Source organism: Epargyreus clarus, unplaced genomic scaffold (genome assembly GCF_041222505.1).
Source record: "Epargyreus clarus isolate Ecla_fem2 unplaced genomic scaffold, WU_Ecla_fem_2.2 ptg000034l, whole genome shotgun sequence".
NCBI lineage: Eukaryota > Metazoa > Arthropoda > Insecta > Lepidoptera > Hesperiidae > Epargyreus > Epargyreus clarus.
The window spans coordinates 9891724-9913430 of NW_027332239.1; the positions used below are offsets into that span (position 1 = coordinate 9891724).

Genomic DNA, 21707 nt, shown 5'->3' on the forward strand with positions numbered 1-21707 from the left:
GATAAAGGAAAACAGCGAAAAAGAATATCAAAGGAGAAGATATACACACATGACTACTACTAACTTTACTAGTCGAAATTTAAAATATATCCGACGTCTCTATTGTGGGAGGCCCTCTTTTGTGGAGGCCCCGGGGCTGCCGCCCTGGTTGCCCTCCCTTAAATCCGGCCCTGTGCAGTGTGTGTGTGTGTGAGGACTGTAGGTACGTAGCATGATATATCATACGAAACCGCTTAATACAGTTGGCATTCGCAAACAAATGATAAGTTTATCAATCAAAAGGAGTAAGTAAAGCAAATAATAAATACTTAAGCTTTGAAATTCACACGCAAGTATTTTCCTCATATGTTGTAAAGTTGTGTACCTATTTATATTTAAATTTATGACGGACAAATATAAAGACACAGTATAAGGATTTGTATTGTAATAAAGACTTGTACATAATTACCCAGATAGCTGCAATTAAAAAATTTTAACAAAAAATACAACCGACTTCTATGTCACTACAAAGTAAAAAATAATTGAAATAAATGTTGGTTTAGTACATATTTGTGAAGTCGGCGCTCAATATATTTAGTTGGATAACGATGTAAACAGCGTGTCTAATATGATAAGTTTTGTCATATAAACGGCGAAGTTATGGCTGTTATATTTACATGGGTGGAGGACTTCCCCTCATTTTCTCCAGAACCCATCGATGGAATCTAACCATATTTAAATGGGACCAATTTCCAGCTCGTCCCTACACAATAAAAAAAGAGTTATTAAAATCGGTCCACTAACGGCGGAGTAATTCGTGTACATACATAAAAAAAAAAAAACAAAAAGATACCGGTCGAATTGATAACCACCTCCTTTTTGAAGTCGATTAAAAAGTACGGCACATGTCTGACCATTTCGCACTTAGCCAGCGGGGTGGACTATGGCCTAATCGTTTTTATTCTGGGAGGAGGCCCGTGCCCAGCAATGGGACAGTTATGGGGTTGATGATGACATATCTGAACTAGTATCGAACCCAAATCCTTTGCATCCCTAGTAATATAATGAACCACTGCTTCAACAGCCGTGAATACCTACATTACATGTTCTGACATAATGATTCAAAGTAACACTTCCGAGTGACATTTTACAAACGATTAACAATATTAATGGAGTGCGTGAATTAAAGGAGAGAAATATCTGGATGGAAACTAGTAGACAAGAGACAAGACAGTTATCACGCCGAGTAATTTATGCGGTGCTACGTACCTACAAAGCACGATCCCGCTTTCTCCGTTATCATTTAGGGGTTAACGGTTTTTGCATGGAAAACTACTAGCTCGAATCGACTGCGGCGATTAATGTTGAAAAAATATCGATATTTTTAATTCGACATATCGTTATTTTTTTGGCCATTTTGATCCGATATATCAATCTATCGATGCAAAATATTTAATTTCGTAAATTTTATAAAAAATGATATTTTTTGTATGTATTACAAAATCGCTAGAATCCAAAGCCATATAAGATAGGAAGGACCGAACAAAAAACTTTATTTCGTATGTAGTCTATGTTTTGTTTCCGTTGCGGTGAGTGTATGTTTGTGTGTATGGCATAATCTAATCTAGCCTGTAAACAACTTCAATCTCGTAAATCCACCAAATATTTTAAAAAACTTGTCCGATTATGGATCAATCGATATTTTTCGATATAAATACATTGATATATCGATATTTTTTCACTTCCAACATCCCTACAGCGAATAAAACAATGTCACATTATATCTATAAATAGCGGATCGTACGATGCAGCGCGGCGCGGGCGCAGGTGGGCGGGCGGTGGCGAAAAATTGGCACATCCATATTACAGTACGTCCAGTTTTGCGTCTAATGCAGCTAAAATTGAACGCCCCCAATAAAGCGCATCCTATTCCCACTTCACGTCTTCATTCAATAGTGGGTATATCCAAATGGTAATGACATCGCAGTTGAAGAGTAATACGTAGTACGTGCCAAAACCAACTTCTAAACTGTTATTTTAGTTGGGCTTTAATTTTATAGCTTTTATCTTTTATCATAAACTTTTATTAAACGTGCCTAGTTATTTCATTTGTGTTTGTTTAGGGACAAACCTTGCAACTTTTTTTTTGCCAGCTAACCCCAACCGACTGAGGTGAAATTTTGCATACACGTAAGATGATGGATAGGTGAGATGACAATACAGTGATGTCATTCTAAATACAATATGGCAGACGCCCCAAGACGGCGAACCTATTATTTATTATTCACACATATGTTAAGGGTATCAAATTAAAGGGTTTTCTTTTCAGAAAACCCTTTCATTTGATAGCGAAAAAGCTTAGTTTTTTTACTTTTTCAATATAATTTTATTTGGGAATTTTATGTGTAGTATATTATGGGTAATCTAATATTGTTTCAGTAATGTATGTAATGTATGTAGAGTCAAAACTGTTTCTCTACATGGTAGACTGCCGCCAATTGTACATTAGTTTAAAATTTTGTATTTTTTTTACATTTAATTTGGTGTACAATAAAGAGTTTTGTATTGTATTGTATATTAGACTATCTATACGGTCATTTGTTAAAAAAATAAACCTGATTTCAAAATGTGTGTTAAACGAAATACTCGTAAAAGCAAAACCATTTGAGAGTCTAGACACAACAAATGTTACATTGTTAAAGTAATTTATGCACGTGTGTTTCATTACAACACATATAAGTTTTTATTGCTTCTTATGATTAGTCTGTCTCGCGAATCAATATGTTGTCAGTCATATATATATTATATACAGGGTGTCCCGTAAGTACCACGACAAACTTGGGGAGAACATAGGTGAGGGTCCGACCTCTCTGGGAAAGAAAAATTACCTTAATAAAAGTGTCACCGTTTTTGCACTATCAATTGTTTTAGATTTTTTGAGAAATTCAGCCCTCTTCATCTTCTTTCGTTAACTGCGTGTACAAATTTGGTGATGCAGTGTTTATTTTTTCTGTTAAATACTATCAGATAGTTGGTCTATCATATTGAAATGTAAATTGGTTAAAAGATGTAAAGGAACTATGAAGAAAATAGGGATATTTTTAGATTTTAATTTTTTTACTATTTTTCCCTCAACTTTGACTCGTCGCGGTGAAAAAATAATGTACTGGACTATAAGTGTACATTACGCAAAAAAATATGTCCAGTTAATAGAGATTTCAAAAAGGTACTACACTTACTCTTTAAAGTTGAAGAAAAAAAAGTTAAGACCGTTTTTGCATGAAAGGGACTGAAACCAACTAAAACGTAATGATCGACTTTTTATTTAAATTACAGTTTCTATCGACTCACAACGTGTCAGGCAGTACTAAATCACATTATTACCTAGTAACATACTTAAAAATATCATTCTTCATTTGTAAAAAAAAACAATTTAGTAACTAACTAGCAAACAAAGTAATACAATTTATTAAGTCAATTTTTACCTACTTTGAAGTGTCGTTTCGAAGTGAAACTTCGTACATGTATGTAATTTGAATGACAATACCATAATATGACATCTTGGAACTAATCTGGTGATGGAGCCAGGATATGGATGGTAAATCTCTTACCAATTTAGCCCAAACTCGAGGGATTTACTTAGAAATGAACCATGCACCTGCTGGCTCCATCATCAGATCTGTTCCAAGATGTCATATTATAGTATTGTCATTCAAATTACATACATGTACGAAGTTTCACTTCGAAACGACACTTCAAAGTAGGTAAAAATTGACTTAATAAATTGTATTACTTTGTTTGCTAGTTAGTTACTAAATTGTTTTTTTACAAATGAAGAATGATATTTTTAAGTATGTAACTAGGTAATAATGTGATTTAGTACTGCCTGACACGTTGTGAGTCGGTAGAAACCGTAATTTAAATAAAAAGTCGATCATTACGTTTTAGTTGGTTTCAGTCCCTTTTATGCAAAAACGGTCTTAACTTTTTTGTCTTCAACTTTAAATACTAAGTGTGGTACCTTTTTGAAATCTCTATTAACTGGACATATTTTTTTGTGCAATGTACACTTATAGTCCAGTACATTTTTTTTTCACCGCGACGAGTCAAAGTTGAGGGAAAAATAGTAAAAAAATTAAAATCTAAAAATATCCCTATTTTTTTCATAGTTCCTTTACATCTTTTAACCAATTTACATTTCAATATGATAGACCAACTATCTGATAGTATTTAACAGAAAAAATAAACACTGCATCAACAAATTTGTACACGCAGTTAACGAAAGAAGATGAAGAGGGCTGAATTTCTCAAAAAATCTAAAACAATTGATAGTGTAAAAACGGTGACACTTTTACTCAGGTAATTTTTTTTTCCCAGAGAGGTCAGACCCTCACCTATGTTCTCCCCAAGTTTGTCGTGGTACTTACGGGACACCCTGTATATCTCTCTCTCGAAATGGTGTAGAAACCTAAAAGTTCTTTACCGCCACATAATATATTTTTGATATGTTTTTCTTTAATTATGAAATGAAAAATTAAAATAAAATAGATGTATTCCATTAAAATAGAGAGCAGTTTCATAATTCAAGTACATTGCAAAATAATAAAGAAAAGAACAAACAAGGAATATTAACATTGAAATATGCAAAGAGGTTTCATTTGTATACCCAGCGAGTAATGTACGATAGGATTATGCAAATAGAAGATAGCATAGCATTTTCTTCACAGCCATTGCAAAGAAAAACATAATAATAAAGTTTGTATTAAAAAAAGTTAAGTAGATATTACTACGTGAAATGCAATTTTATATTCAAGGTGGTTGAACTCTTCGTGGGTTAGATCCTCCGCCATTCTATTTCTGCATAACAGCAGGGCTTAACTACTTTGGTGAAAGGGTGGTAAGGGAAACATACTCATCCAAGACGTTCGAACTTAGTATTTGGGTACACAACGCTATGACTGACCTCAAATACCACCACCATTCTATGGGCTCACTGAAAATCAGCGCCGTGGTGCAACTCACCATGGCATCAATGCTGAGTGAGTGCCTTTTCCGTATGCAATGTATACATACAAGCATAGGGATATGCTGTAACGTACTTAATTAACTATTGTAGTTTTATTCCGCTGCGTTGTCTTATTATGTATCTTGAGTTTTCTATGCACCTATATCCCACTATTTTGTAATTAACTTAAGTAATTTGTAATTGATATGTGTGTGACAATGCATTACGTAATAAAGTTATTTCATTTCATTTCAAAATAGGACTCTAATTTCGTCTGGAGTCAATTAAAAATATGCACAGGCGACAAATCCACTTACTGCAAATTTGTTTACTACTCCTCCCAAGCTAATAAAAGCGTGGTAAAAATAGAAAAAAAATGTGAGCCGTTACGGGACGCCTGGCAGATGTGAAACATCGACATTATTTTGTAAAAGTAATATGCAGAAAAGAACATATTGTGATAGGAACTAAATATGTCATAATGATAAAATAAAATATTACGATTTTTTTCCAGATAACGATGATGATGATGATTTATTGAATTCGATTGCGCATGGCGACGCGTCGCCACACCGTACACACTACTGCATATAGACTGTATATACATACCATCGTATAGCGTGGGCACCACGGCATGCGTCGCCACGCCAGAAATCGGTTTTACGTGCGGCTATAGATGTTTCACATCAAAAAAGTCCTAAAAGAATAAACAATTCTTCACATTCTGACTAATAAAATCTTAACACAAGAACACGTACTATTTACGTTTCGCGTTAAGAGCCGTCTATTGTCGTGGTTTATTTAGCACAGAGATTCACAACCTTTTCCTGATTTGGAACCACTATGTAGGTATAATAAAAATAAAGACTAATAATGAATCTGAAACTTTAAAAACTCGAAGAGAAATAAAAATATTGTAGGATGAACGTTAGTAATATTTAATATCATTTCTGAGGTTGCATTTCTCTACTAATTCGGCTATCGTAGGACTAATATTATTCTTCGAAGTTACTCGCAAAGCATCATTTACTTTAAAACAACTCACGACCTGCTAAATTTAAAATCGCTAACCATATGTTGACTTCTGCGGACCATTGGTGGCCCGCGGACCACTGGTGGTAAACAGACCACTGGTTGGGAACCCCTGTTTTAGCAAGTGCATTGCAAAGTCAACATCAACTGAAGTGGTTTATCCTGACTTACAATCCCTGTTGGTATTCACAGCGATTCGCAAACATCTTTGACTTTGTAGTTGAATAAATATTAGTCGAATAAAGATCATTTCGCTTGAAGAGCAATGTTTCCACAAAGCTATTAAAATAATGTTGATAGATCTCAGAATAGTACACATAGTATCTTTTGTCCATTAACCAAAACCTTTTAAAAAGTCTGATGTAAGATTTTGTATGATATTAGTATTAAATAAATAATTGATGGTAGAGCTTTTTTGGTTTCGTTTGTTTTATTATGTTCAGCTTTGAATTAGTTTAAAAGTTTGAATTGAAATTTCCCATTTTGTTAGAAAGGCAAAAATTGTTTATTACTTGTGGCCGTTAAGCCTGAAAGTAAGCAACGCATCTATGGATCTGTGACAAAAAATGAATAGAGTATAGGCCGCGTAAAACTTTAGAGCGGACTAGCAGTTTGGCGCGGACTATACTTTTATAGTCCTTTTTATTCTTAAGGAAACTCTTTTAGTAGAACAACAATACTGGGTTTATATGATAACTGTTGTAATTAAAATGTCAATTTGCAGAATTTTGTAAGAAGCACGTGTCGTTATTTATCATGATTCTATTTATTTTCTATTCGTTATTTTCTATGATTCTATTTCTATACGTTGTAGGTATATTACATGTCAAAGGCCACAGATCGACATCACTTCGATAACGCTGTTTACTTCTCTTTAGCTTTGTAAATACGGAAACATTTAACCTGCGTGATTTAATTAAATATATTCCACAATTCTTTTTAAATCAAAAAACCGACAGCTTAAAAATGTAGCTAATGTCACTCCCACAATTTAGACGAATCCAAACACATCTCATATGTTAAAGCCTAGCTCTTTGTGCTGCAGGGCGTGCCATAGAATGAAACATACATACGAACATACGTGGACTCGAAAAACATTTCCTACCCACCTCAGTCGAGTAAAAATTGATGCAATGTTGATATATAATTACGTTTACACTTTCACATCTTAGTCATCCAGTTCAATGTTCAAAATCAATTAATTTGTTAATAATTTATGTAAACAAGTGATTAGTTTAATGTTATGAAGTCATGATCTTCACGATCCATACAATGTATTTATTTTAATATGTACGGGAATCACATGTGCTTTCTGATTACTCTACCTTAAACAGCTTTTTAAATTTTTCAAAGAAATTACACATATTTTGGGCTTTAAAGTTCCATGTCACTTCGCATGAAGTCCTTTACTGAATCGATGTCATCTCTTCGAGGTTTTGCCTGTTAAAACAGAGAAACACATAGACAGCCAAATATTAAAAAATCGAAACATTTTTCTGAATACATTTTTATGACATAGTGCAAATATTGATAGGAGTTTAGCAAATCCTAGTTATTTTGGAATCTAAAAAATGTTTTAACAAAGTAAGTATCTACGTTTGTTGTACTCGTTCTTGTATAAACGTTCGAAACTAAAAAGTCTACGTCTGAAAAAAAAATTACAACAAAATATATTCCGCCTATTGCATACAGTTAACCTATATAATTGTTTACTATAGTTATGTTCTATTGAAGTGTGCAATAAAGAATATCTATGATATACTTGGTTTCGAAAGATATTATAACCTAAAATACTCCTGAGAAGAATAAAAAATAATAATACGCCATAATTATCTTAAATCCAATATCGCGTTTAAGTTACAGAGCGTATCAAAAAAATAAATGTACATTCGCTCGAAAACATTACCCTTTTACCGGAGCAATCAAGTAAAAATCATGTAACATTTTGTACAAAATTAACGCAACATATACTCAACGTACATTCTCTATAATCTACAAAGACACACAACTCTACCAACGCCAAAACGAGTTACTACTCATAGTAAATGATTACTAACAATCTTATGTACACACCTTTCAGATAAATTCAGAACGACAGTACCGGCACGCGTCTGTTACCTCAAATCTATTTATAAATCCATTCAAATATAAGATGGTATTCTTACGTCCAAGCCGTCGGTAGGGCCGTCATAACGAAATCGAGACGTGCGGTCAACCACACAGCCTCTGTGATTCCACGCAACTAAAGGCAACACTTGATACTTGATAGCCTAGATTCTGTTGATAACAAATTGGTGACAAATGTCTTAAACATGTCTTAACTTCAGATTTGAAGTAATCGGTACCTTGAATACAAACTTACATTATTAAATTACTTAAACTTTTTTAAATTAAACATTCCTAATATAAACTTAAACTTTCTTAACTTGAACTTTCCAAACTCAAATATAATATTTCTTACTAATACTTATTATATAATAACTTAACTTAAAAAAATATCAGATAGACTTTGCATATTTACGTATTAATTATTCAACGCTTAAGTAGGTACCGACGCGGACTTTTGAACATTGTACAGGGTTTCCCAAAGTTGTAACTTGACGAACCCCTATAGGATTTTCAAAACAACAGCGAATTCTTTAAAACTGACTATAAATAGAACATAATTTAGAATTTAATAAATGAAATTACGGATACTGTCATTAATACTCTTAATAGACATAGACATGAATTATTAATTAATGTTTTTGTCGCAAAATAAATCAATTCTAGGAGCAATTTTTCACCGCACGTGTACCAAAATTAGCTAAGCAACCAAAACCAAGTGCTAAACCAAATGAAGTGAAAATACACACCATATAGCGTTTTAACGCGAATTAAACTGCAAATAAAGTGAATGTCAGGAAATTCTCATAATATTTGATATTGAATCAAGTAATCCATTAAGGAGACATTCACACAAGACAGCAAACATTAGCACAAATCCGTAGCTAAAATAAAATGCGTTTTTTATGAACTTTTTCACACTTGACCGCTTTTTATTATTTGCTACTTTACTGTAGAATTTCCATAAATGTTAAAAATTTGTTATTTCTTTCACATGACATAATATATAAATAAATAATTGTATTTCACTCTTATTTTTTTTTAATGTTATATAGATGATTTCTTTTCCATGATCGCTGCTTCTTCAAAAACAATTAATTTTTATATTATATAGTTAACATAAAATTACTACAATCAAACTGCATTTAGTAAATCGATAATAAACTGGAATATTCCATTCGTTTAAACCAAATATTTCATCATAAATTTATCTCAAGTCAATAATATTACACACACAATCGCAATAATTTACTTATTGAATGTTAATAATTCAAAGTTATGTAACTTTAACACCCACTTAACTACTTACCTACTCCGTACCTATTTTATAAATCAGTAATTATTACTATTGCAGTCAAATATCAGATTAGAAATTAATAATCACAGACCTGTATTTGTTTTGTATTTAGATATAGGTCTGTGTTAATAATATTTATTTATTTTATTTTGTACACCTTAATCTAAGGGTGACAAAGGGTAAACTTAATGCCTAATGGCATTCTCTGCCAGTCGACCCTGGGTGATGGCTATAAGTATAACATGTGGTAGGCATAAACAGGAAATACAAACTGTAACAAAAAAGAACTTACAATATCTACATATAAATACATACATACATATAATACATTCTAAACGAATCACCGAAATTAATAAATAATAGTTAAAAAAAAAACTAAAAAATACGCTTTTATAAAAAATTCGACCAAAAATGAAAAATAAATAATAGTTTAAAAAAACTAAAAAAAATACACTTTTTATAGAAAATCCAACTAAAAAATAGAAAATATATATTTTTTTAAATTTGAATTAAGAATAGTGTAAATAAGATAAAAATATTTTTTATTGTAAAATAAATAAATAGTTTTAAAAAAACTAAAAAAATACACTTTTTATAGAAAATCCAACTAAAAAATAGAAAATATTTTGTTTTAAATTTGAATTAAGAATAGTGTAAATAAGATAAAAATATTTTTTATTGTAAAAAAAGCGTGGGGTGCATGGTGTCAATAGTTATAAATATTTTATTGATAGATATTGAGTAGAAGGATTATCATTTTGATAATATCTTAAAAAGCACCCCACGCTTTTTTTACAATAAAATATATTTTTATCTTATTTACACTATTCTTAATTCAAATTTAAAAAAAATATTTTCTATTTTTTAGTTGGATTTTCTATAAAAAGTGTATTGTTTTAGTTTTTTTAAAACTATTTATTTATTTTTCATTTTTTGGTCGAATTTTTTATAAAAGCGTATTTTTTAGTTTTTTTTAACTATTATTTATTTTTCATTTTTTAGTGATTATTTTAGCGATTATTTTAACGATTATTACGTAGCGTATTATCAAGTTTATCTTTCGAATCAGCATCAGCACCTTTGCTTAGCAATGCAAAAATGAATATTGGGTCATTGTTTAACACAGCTGTATGAAGTGGTGTTTTACATTGGTGTTTATTTTTATTGTTAACGTGAAAATCCCAGAGGAGTTGTTTAATGACATCCGAATTGCCAATGCTAACTGCTTTCTTTCATAATTTATACCATATCCCAGGTCCTCTATCTTGGATAAAAGTAATCACGGAAAAAGGATGATACAGCATCTTTTAAAAACAGGCGCTGATGGCAATACTCAAGAGAAAAACGGCCAACTGCTTTACATCTAGCCATTTCAAAAGGACGTCGTCCAATCATCGATTTAATATTACATCATGATGATGTTAATATAAAAAATAATTCTAGAATTTCTTCTCTTTGTGTTGCTGCTGCCTGCAGAGATTTTAAAACTGTTAGTAGTTTAATTAATTTTACAGCTCAAGTTAATAATATATGTTGTGACTATGACGATGAGCTGAAATCATATATGCCTTTACATTTGGCAGCAAGAAATGGGAACAATGAAATAGTGGAAATGTTGTTAAAGGAAGGTGCAGATGTTGAAGTGCTGAATGAATAAGGATGATGAGACACTGCTTCATGATGCTATTAACAACGGACGTGTCTAAGTTGAGGTCAGGTCAGGTCAGGTCAGGTCAGGTCAGGTCAGGTCAGGTCAGGTTAGGTTAGGTGATCGGCGCGCCTGGTAGATTCCTTTATTGGTCTTAACGCAGACCTTCCGGGTCTCAGGAAAACAAAAATCGCTGATCCTGATTAACCTAGTAAGGATAACGGGTCAGAATGTTTAAAATATTGAATTGTCATCGGTCCTTAATAAGTATGCCAAATTTCAAGTTAATCCGACGTTTTGAAGGGGGTTAAAATCATGTTCAAAGATTCCGTTACATACTAACATACCAACATACATACGTCTGAAGCTAATAAAAGCGTATTAAAAAGAGAATACGTTTTAAAGTCTAAATACTTATTTCCATCCATTTATAGTTACATACAATTATTTATTAAGCAGCTCAAGAATTTATCTATAATAGAGGTCGCCCTGAGTCTAAATACCGTCATATTTGACTGTCAAATCTGTCAATGTAATCTGGCATTGTATGATCTCGAATTTCCGACGGCATATCACTACAGTGGCGCCCCTACCGGCAAAAAACGAAAGCTTGGTCATTGGCAACGAAGGAATGACTCCGCCACCTACGGATATAAGGCGCTTATAAAAATAGAACTTTTCTGTATACAATACTTACAAACGAGCCAAAAGTTTCATTTGGCGTCTACTGTCATTAATATTCATGTCATTTATTATGATATTGTATTATCAAATTAAGTTACAGGCCAGGTGATAACAGTTGACTGACATGCCCATTAACACAAGGTCATAGGGCCAAGTATTTATTTTTACATATTTATTTTTATTTAACGTCTACATAATGTTCACATACACAGCAAAACACGTGCTTACTAGAGCGTGTTCGTAAATAAAATAGCAAAATGTAGAGTAAGCCGTGTATAGACACATACTCTTGTAAGAAATCAGGCGACACACATACTTGGCAAATCTCTCCCCATCTTTCTGCCAAGTGATATTTTACATTTATATCAATAAGCCACGCCCTCAACCTAACTCTACACGTCACATGTTTGTTATGTAACCGATATTATAATTAGTCAGACAATATTTTAAACCTAAAGGTTACGCCTTTCTTGTAGTATATTTAAATATGACCTAGCCAATAAATTTGTGTGTCTACTATCGTATGTTCTCATGTTCTCACAATGAACAACAATTCATCTCTATGAATTGATGTTTATTAATAATATCATTACACAGTCCGGTATAGTAAAATGACAATATCGTGTGTACGGCTTTCAGACAATGATACTCGTTGTTTATGTAACAGATTTTGTATGCACTGCGTTTAAATATTGTGTTGTGGTGATTCATTAGTGGCTGCAGTCCTATTTTCCATTCAATTTTTTATGGTTCTGTAGGGTTAAAACGGGACCATATTATTAACCCGCCATAGTGTGTGTCTTTCACAGGGTTTTATATCTTGAACCATATTAAATAGATACTTGATTTTTACAGAGTTTATTGACACTCTGTAAAAGAATACATTTGTTTATAAAAAGTTGAAACAAAGAGTAGTCCCATAGGACATTTTTATTGTTGTACGGAACCCTCCGTGAGCGAATTCGACTTGTGCTTGGCCGATTTTATATACCCATTTTATTTGTGAAAATGTAATAAATAATAATTATTAAAAACTTTATACTTTTATATCGTTTCATCACTTATTAGGTTTACACGTGTACCAAAACTTAATAATAGAATCTATATAATTAAGGCTCACATTTCGTTTTATATACAACGCGGGAAAAATAATGTCACATGACATTATGACAGAAAATGTCGTGCCTGGAATTTTTGGCACAATACCGCATTGACTGACTACCGCAAATGGCATCCGTATCGATATATGACTCGAAATCTGTCTGGATGTGTTATATTTATAACCCGAAGTTCAATTTTAATAGCGTGACAAAAATGCAAAAATTCTTCATTTTGGAATCGTTCCAATACAAAATGTAACGCTAAGGTTGTTTATTTATAACTTCTTTGTCCGTTAAAAATATAAGGAAAACAGCATTGATATTGTGGTTACACGTGTAGATGACGAGGACTTCAGAATACGGCATAAATATAGGGGGTGGATTGGATATATCAGCTGTATTGCAAATTGTTTTGTGTACGAGGATGTTAGGGTTATGCAGACAGTATTGCTTTTTAAAAGCTTTTGGCACATTATGAGTAAATTTTGAGTATGAATGTTACAGAAATCACACCAAGCGTCATTTCCGTTTATACTACTTATATCTATATCGTGCTTATTAGAAACATGTAATCAGTATCGATACTAATAATATATATATATATATATATATATGTGTTTATTTCTATTTTTTCATTTTTCTGAACAGTCGCACTTTACTGAAAGTGCGACTGTTGTTTTTTTAATTTACGAATAGCAGATGGGCATGCGGTTGTTATTATCCGAACTAGGACTTAACTTTTTGGCGCTATCAAATATGAATGAGCAATGTAGAATAAGCAACGGCTCTCCAGAATCTGATACTGAAGGTCCCGGAGTCCCCCACATAGCGTTGACACCAGCTACGCGGTGGGTTTTAGTGGATGAATATCCCATTAACCCGTACCTTGAAAGTTTCTTCAACCGACAAAAACAGACCGCAAATAACTAGCATATGTGTAGCGAAGATTTTTTACGAAATTATACCACTTTCGTTAATTCAGTCTCAACCTGTTTTTCCAAGATATTTATTTCTTTGATAAAAATTCAAATGTCTGTCCGTTTAATTTATTTTTCATCACCGTTACGCATTAGGATATATTTATCTTCCGTAACTTATAATTTCTTTTGATCTAATGAGCTCTTGCGTCGACCTATCAAGATATATATTATTGCCTAAAATGTATACGTTTATATATTGCCTAGTATATACGGTGAAGGAAAACATCGCGAGGAAACCTGCATACCTGAGAGATTTATAAAAAAAACTTAAAGGTATGTGAAGTCTACCAATACGCACTTGGCCAGCGCGGTGGACTATGGCCTAATCCTTCCCATTATGAGAGGAGACCCGTGCCCAGCAGTGAGACAGTAATGGGTTGTTGTTGTTGATATACGTTTAATTATGCTTGTCAACATTAAAAATTATGATTTGATGTAATGGCGAGAGAAGATAGCGTGAAGAAATCTGCACATCGAAGAGTTCTTCAAACCATATAAACATCCTCTTGGACTATGTCCTAAACTCTTCTGTGTTTGCGAAGAGTCTCCTGTACAGCAATGGAACAGGAATGAGTTGACGGCGATTAATATTATCAAAGGTTCACGTTACTATAAAAGGTACGTTAAGGTGCATTATTGTCATTTAAATCAGTTTAAATCATGTTAAAATAAAATCATAAATGGACAATTGGCGATCGACAATTCGACTGCTTTTCAGATGGTGCAGCGATCAAACGCTACACTTCGCAAACTTTCGAGCGCCAATAATATCCACTATGGGGCCTTAACGCAAATTACGTGATTCAAAATTAATGGCTAAATAATTAATTAGCTAAAACGCCGATATTGGATAATATGAACTGAAGGTGGTAGAACCCTTTGTGGTTCGACTCCGGCGACACCACCGCCACACCTACTCTGCTACGTCTGCTACTCTTATATTATAAAAATAAAATATGACTGAATGCAACAAATCGTAAAAACTTAGATGTAGCAACTGCAGTCATACAACATAGATACAACGGAGAAAACGCGAATCGCCAATTCAATATGGCCAGTGAGCTAGGGTCGTAAATGGTTATCTGTCGGGTCGGATTCAGTTTATGGGTAGTGATGGGTAAGAAATTAAAATCGCCCCGAGTGTATTGCTGTAAATATGAAATTCTATAACGACGGGTGGTAAGATTGCTAGGCAAGGGGCAGGCTATAGTGATATCCATAAGGTATGTGGTGATAACTTAATAATGAAGCTGGGATAGCGAAGTGCTTTAAATATCGGACATTTATCCAGCGTTCCAAGGTTTATAAGTATATAATAGTAAATTTATCGAAATAATGTAAATATTATTCAGTAATATATATTAAGTTAAATCTCCCTTACTTTACCTATCGGTTATAAAAACTTAGAGCGAAAACCAACAGTCTCAAAGTCCTCAAAAATGTATGGAGTCCTACAATAATTGTCCTACATTATATTAAAACCTAAACTCTTAGGATTCTGAGAGATACTGGTGCCCAGTGGAATAATGGGTGGTCAATTATGTTATAAGTCTTCTTTAGAAATTTTAGGGCGAAAAAAGGTAACTGTTAGATAATTCGACGTGAATCAACGTAGAGCAATTGCATCTTATGTCCTAGTGTACTCACAATTACGAATTTTAATATTATACTTTTGCGAAAAAGATTGATTCATTTTTCTACGGGTTTTCTGTCCATTTTTTTACGGTAATATCATGTAATAATAAATGTACTAAACAAACCGAACCATACCTTGCTATCAATAATATTCTGAAGTCGAACGCTTAAACTAAGAATGAGTTACAACAAAGAAGATTATATCTACTTGAATGGTCTTTCGTAATTAATAATTGCAATAAAACCCTGACGAGTAAATCTCTAGTAGGGCTGGAGGCCCGCAGTAAAACCCTAGTTGAATGGCACATAAACCAAACGCCTCTCCTAATAAAATTGATTCTGACGATACATGTCATAAATAACTCACTATCGAGTGAATCAAAACTGAATAAATCAGAATTAATAAGTATTGAACGCATAAAAGTCAGTGATACGTTCGCAAATTAAAAATGATTGTGTACAAAGTACGCCTGCAATAAAATAAATTATGTTTTTCGAGAATGAAATTGAAGTAGAATTTGTTTTTGAGAATAATGGGAAAGTATACTCATTTTTACATGAAGACCAAGACAACTTAGATTAAGCTGCGAATAAGTACTAAACAGTAGCAGACAAGCATGCAGTCCACCTGATGGTACCTGGCTACTGCCGCCCATGGACATATGTGATCTTCCCCAGATAAGATTACATTCCTACCTGATGTCGGCCACAAATTCGTCGCTACCCTGGAGGACTAAGCTGGAATGCCTCGGAAAAGTATATCTCCCTTACCACATCCTTCAAACCAGCACACAGCAGGGCTTAACACTGCTGTTATTACGCAGAAATAGGTGTGGCGGTGGTGCCGCCGGAGTCGAACTAAAGAGGATTCTACCACGAATGATAATGTAAATAAATGGTAAACAATATAAATAAAATGCTTTTCGCAAAAGTAAAAATCCATTATTATTTTGGTGGTGTGATAATGTACTCACTTTAGATTATTAGAACTACTTAACTATTTATATTTGTATTTAGTCGTATTTTTATTTACTTACAGATCACATCGCATCAGAACGAAACAAGGGAGAACAAATGGTGGAAGCATCTACAACTATTTTTTGTTATGAGATTAAAGAAGTAAATCTTATACCTGAAGTCCACCACTGCTGGAGACTAAGATACTCGCTTCATAAAATATAACTCAGCCTCCACCGAATCACAAGAACTGTCTCATGCTAGACATAGATGGAGCGGTAGTACCACAATCGAACCATACTGCTTCTAATTCCCAAATACGCTACTTCAGCTACCATTCCTATTATAATTACCTACACATTCTACTTCAGCATTTTACTTAACGTTACTCTCATAAACTGCAGCGTTCATAACCATAACCCGTTCGTAGACCTTCTCAGACCTTGATTGTTATTTACGACACAAACGGCCGGCCTCTTCCTCAACTCGTATTTAATAAATCGACCCACCAATGATCATGTTGTCACCGCTTATTGCCCCAGACATTGGCCTACGCAATTGTTAACGATGATTGCAGTACTGCCGTTATCTAACATGTATGCTTTTTATTGCGTACATTTTTGTATAGGATTGCAATTGCAAAGGAGCTTGCAATCCGCCTGATTGCAAACGGACATCCGTGACCATTTTCTTGCAGAACAGTTTTTTCCTAAAGCCGATTACAATTGCGTTAGCACTCGTTAGGACTAAAATGCTCGCCACATATGTAAACCAGTACATCTACACCCATCCACCAAGAATTGAGTATGGACGCCTCTCAGTTGAAGCTACTCTGCCACCTTTTACCTGTTTTTATAAACAAGTAGAAACTTCCGTCAGCTAGAGAGGAGGCTCTTTGCTTTGTGAACTCTTTTATTATTTTAGGCCATTACATATTATTGGTCCGTCATTCCTAAGTAAAACGTTAATATTATATGAGCAACTAGGGTTGCTCATATAATATTAACGTTTTACTTAGGAATGTTTGATGCTTAATCAAAATTTTAAAGCTTGAGAGACCTAAATGTAAATGAAATGAAATGTCTTTAAAGTTACATATATATACTGCTAATATTGTGGCGAAAGAAATACGTTGTAATTTTCGAATAATCTTGCATTCAGATACATAAACCTACTCCAAAGCTTATGAGCAAAGCACGTCAATTATTTCTAGTATACCTAGCTTCATAGATTGGTGAAGAGATATTCTTGTACCACAAGTTCAAAAGAGGTGTTAAAGGATTCCTTCAAGGCCTACATTGCATTGGCAAATGTATCTGTCGGTAATAATGCATTGTTTGCGCATCTGTTTACAGATTTCAACATAAAAACCACGACATACTTATGTTAAATACAAATAAGTGAGTTCCTAAGTACCTGCTACAGGAGTTTGGGTAGAAAATAATTTGTCACTTTTGGGTCAAATTAAGTCGGAGAAGGAAGAATTAAGTACGAGGAATACAGGAATTTATGGTTATTAATTTTAAACTGAATATAATGTAATTGGTATCTAGATTTTTTTTTTTAATTTGTTAGCGAGAAACGCCGGTAAAATACTTTAATATTAATTTTGTTAATTAATAAAATCTTATTGAATATTTTTTTGAATCCCTTTTTCGGAATAATTTTAAAAGCTCGACACATTTAAAGTTTAACTTGTTAAAGCTTAGATAAGTTTTAAAGTTTACTCTTCCTTTTCAGTACCAAACTCACGGCTTGTGACGCAGTGAAAACTCAAGTTCATTGACATAAGGTCAAGCGTCAAGGTCATGACTTTTTCACCCCCGAAATCGTAAATAAACGGCACTTAGATCAAAATACTACAATTAGCGTAAACAACCGGTAGTAAACTAACATTGATAAATGATATTAACTGACCTTTTGTGTTGATGGCTTCGAATCCCAAGATTGTTGCTCCAATGTCACATCACCATATCACACCGCGATAATAATCTCACAGTTACCGGATGAGAGGGAAAGTTTAAATTTTCCTGTTTATTTACATGTGAGACACTGCGACGTGTGTCGCCGACTGGCGGTAAGGACGCGGGAAGGTCGGCACGGCCGCGCATGCGTCGCTCGCACTCGAAATGGTCAACGGTGCCAAGAATTAAGATCTTGAGACTAATCACCTGGATCTAATCACCTGACTACTTGCGAGTAATTATCGAATTAGTCGCGATCGATTTAGGATGAGCGACCGAGAGCACGTCGTTGGGTTCCGGGTTCGATTCCCGGGGAGGACATATGATGTACACGTGTAACAGACTTTATTATTTAAATCAGAAAATGTTTATTTTATGTGGTGCGGACTAATACCAAAAGATACTACAACGTCACGACAGAACCTAGATTTAATTCTGACGAGGATAAAAGAAATGCAAATGTTATGGATATTAATATATTTTATAATATTTTGTTTATTTTCTAATAAGTATTTTTTTATGTGGGCCCATTGAAAAAACCCATACTTCTCCCATACCATACCCATACTCTACGGTTGAAGTTACGAGTATTTAAGAAGTTAATATATATTGCCGTTAAAACTCTTCAGGCGCATTCAAAATTTGTTTCGTAAATTGAATTTACGTATATTTAAAACAATTTCCACAAAAGCCTTGCCTAAATAATAAGGAAAAGCCTTAACTAAAAAAAGGTTATTTCAGTGCATTATATTATGCTTAAATTGGCAGTTAGAAAATTGCCCAAGTATCATACTAATTGCTGGAAGATATTTTTTCTATGTTAGATAAAAAAATATTCTTACAAGTACTTGCAGATAAAATATCTAGAGAACAACAATCTATTAATTAGCGTTACTAATTCTTAAAGAGTTATGCCACCTTAAGCTGTAGTAATAGTACAAACGAGCACGACCACCTGATGGTAAGTGGCTACCACCGCCAGTTGATATCTGTAATCAACCCCAGAAAAGACCCCTAACACAGGTTGACCATCGAAACTCGGCAGCGCTTAACATTGCTGTTATTAGGGTCTGCTTAATAAGGTGGGACGCTAATGCCTTCGTAGTCCACCAGAAAGTGTTCTACCACCTTTAGAAAAAGAAGTTGTTAAAGAGAATTAGGTAATTTGTATTTAGATATTAAAGTGGATGGCACTGCCTTGTGTTGTAATAATAATGCAACCCGTAATATTAGGATTGATAGAATAAAATGTTAATTTAGTTTTTCTCAGCATGCGAATTTCCATGAAGTATTTCCATATGCGAAGTATCTAAATAGCGAAAAACAGTTTGTGATCTAAATAAATCGGCAAAATTGTCAATGTCAATTTATGACACTGACACAAGTGCAGTACTACCACAATCAGAATTTTAATAAAATGCGTTCAGTTTTTACAGTTCCTTATATTAATATCTGTGAGAAAATTATATTGTCTATGACAGTGTAAATTTAAATAAAAAACAGAATAAATTACAATTCAAAATTATCAGAACATTTTCAGCTTAAGTTATTACTCAGTTTCATACAAAAAATGATAAATGAAACCACACAATACGATGATACGACCAAGGTCATCTTCACCTGTGGTCTGGTCGATAACCACATTGATATTAAAATAAAGATTTTTTTCTCATAAGTGCTAAGAAGGTGGTAAGTGGTACTTTTGAAGTTATTGAAACACAAAAGTTTGATCCAATAAATCAATCAATTAAAATGTTTCCAACTTGTAAAATGAAATCTCCTCGTAATAATTATGTTTAAATATTAACTTTACAATCAGGTTTAACAAATACGAATTAGATATTAAGAGAAATAACGAAAGAAGAACCTATCTTTTACATACTATCTTGGTTGATTGGTCACATAGATGATTGCATTTGAAACAAAATTAACAAAAAAATATTCAGTAAAGTACTTGTTGTGCGAGTTATTTCTTTAATTCAATGCTTTCGTTACATAAAGTCAAATGAAATATTCAAAGAAAATTGCTCACAATAGGTTACGTAAGAATTGCCTTCAGCATGGATACAGGCAAAATTATTTAGACGATGTGAGGTGCCTCGTAGTACTTGTGTAGACCGTAACAAAGCTACAAAACTTAAGGAACATCAGGCACTATGTAGAATTTGATAGATGATCGTTAGTGGCTAAATTTCATGAGCACTAGGCTAGGCATTTAGGCTTCGGAGGTCACGCCATGTCAGTCACGATACTCAGGATGCATCAAGAATGTTGTCATTGGATAGCACTAGTTAAACCTCGCTGGAGCCATTGTGATCGCATTGAAAATCCGTATCATCTTCCAACAGCATGATAGAATAAGTTTTGGGTAGAGACCCGTACCCTTCAATGGAACATAAAAATACGTTGCAGCCAGCCACTTACCACTTTGTCTGATTATTGCTGAACCTGGTCAGAGGTACGGCGGGTCCATCAGGGATTTTTTCCCATTATACAGCTACACGTACTGAATAAAGATGAAGGTAATTTAATTAGGTAGCTACCACAGGTACCTACCTACTGGTAGCTTACAGGACAATAGGGAAGACATAGTAATACATCTACCATCACTTTATTTATTACCGGTCGATTGATCTATGAACAAGTTAAAGTAGGTGTCAAATTTCCATGAATATTTTAATTCCACTTTATACTGAGTAACGATATAGACATTTTTGAAATGTAACGAATTGCGGCAAATTATTCCTACCTACTATAATGATGCTTTCTAAAGAACAATTCGCGTAGGTTCTCTATTATGCCAAGTGGGCACTAAACATTGCCGTTTGGCAACCCTACGCAGGAATGTTTGTATATAAAACATACGTACATACTGTCGTAAGATTGGAGTATTGAAATAGGTACCGACATAGGTATTATGTTCAATGTAAGCTATCAAATTGCGCAAGTATTATGAATCCTATAGTAATCTGGCCGGTTTAATAATAAATCTTGTATAATAAAATTATATAGAAGCTCCCTCCGCATTTAACCTGAAAAGCGGAATGATTACGCACTTAGAAAGTTGAATAGTTAAATTTGAGTCACAGTAAAGTAGTGCAATCTATTTAAAATTGAATGTGTGCACGTCACCGTAACGTGACGTTTCTCATATAACAGCACATTGTTCCCAACTCACAATAAGCCAAACTGGGGGCTCTGTCTCTTAACAATATTATTTCCTGCTCCGCCCGGGTTTGAATGCTGACTTAGCTGTACATTTAATATTTAAATGTGAACCCGAATCTGATCCACTATTCTCGTTATATAAGTAGGTACCT

General features: G+C 33.6%; 1 protein-coding gene across 1 annotated transcript in view; it reads right to left on the reverse strand.

The window, feature by feature from the left end:
* Gbs-76A (Glycogen binding subunit 76A) overlaps positions 1-18548 on the reverse strand; it is a 75209-nt gene extending 56661 nt beyond the window's left edge. Inside the window, exon 1 of the mRNA XM_073091650.1 lies at positions 18341-18548. The gene's annotated coding sequence lies outside the window, so the exon portion shown is untranslated. The remainder of the gene's footprint in view (positions 1-18340) is intronic.
* Between the last annotated feature and the right edge of the window lie 3159 nt (positions 18549-21707).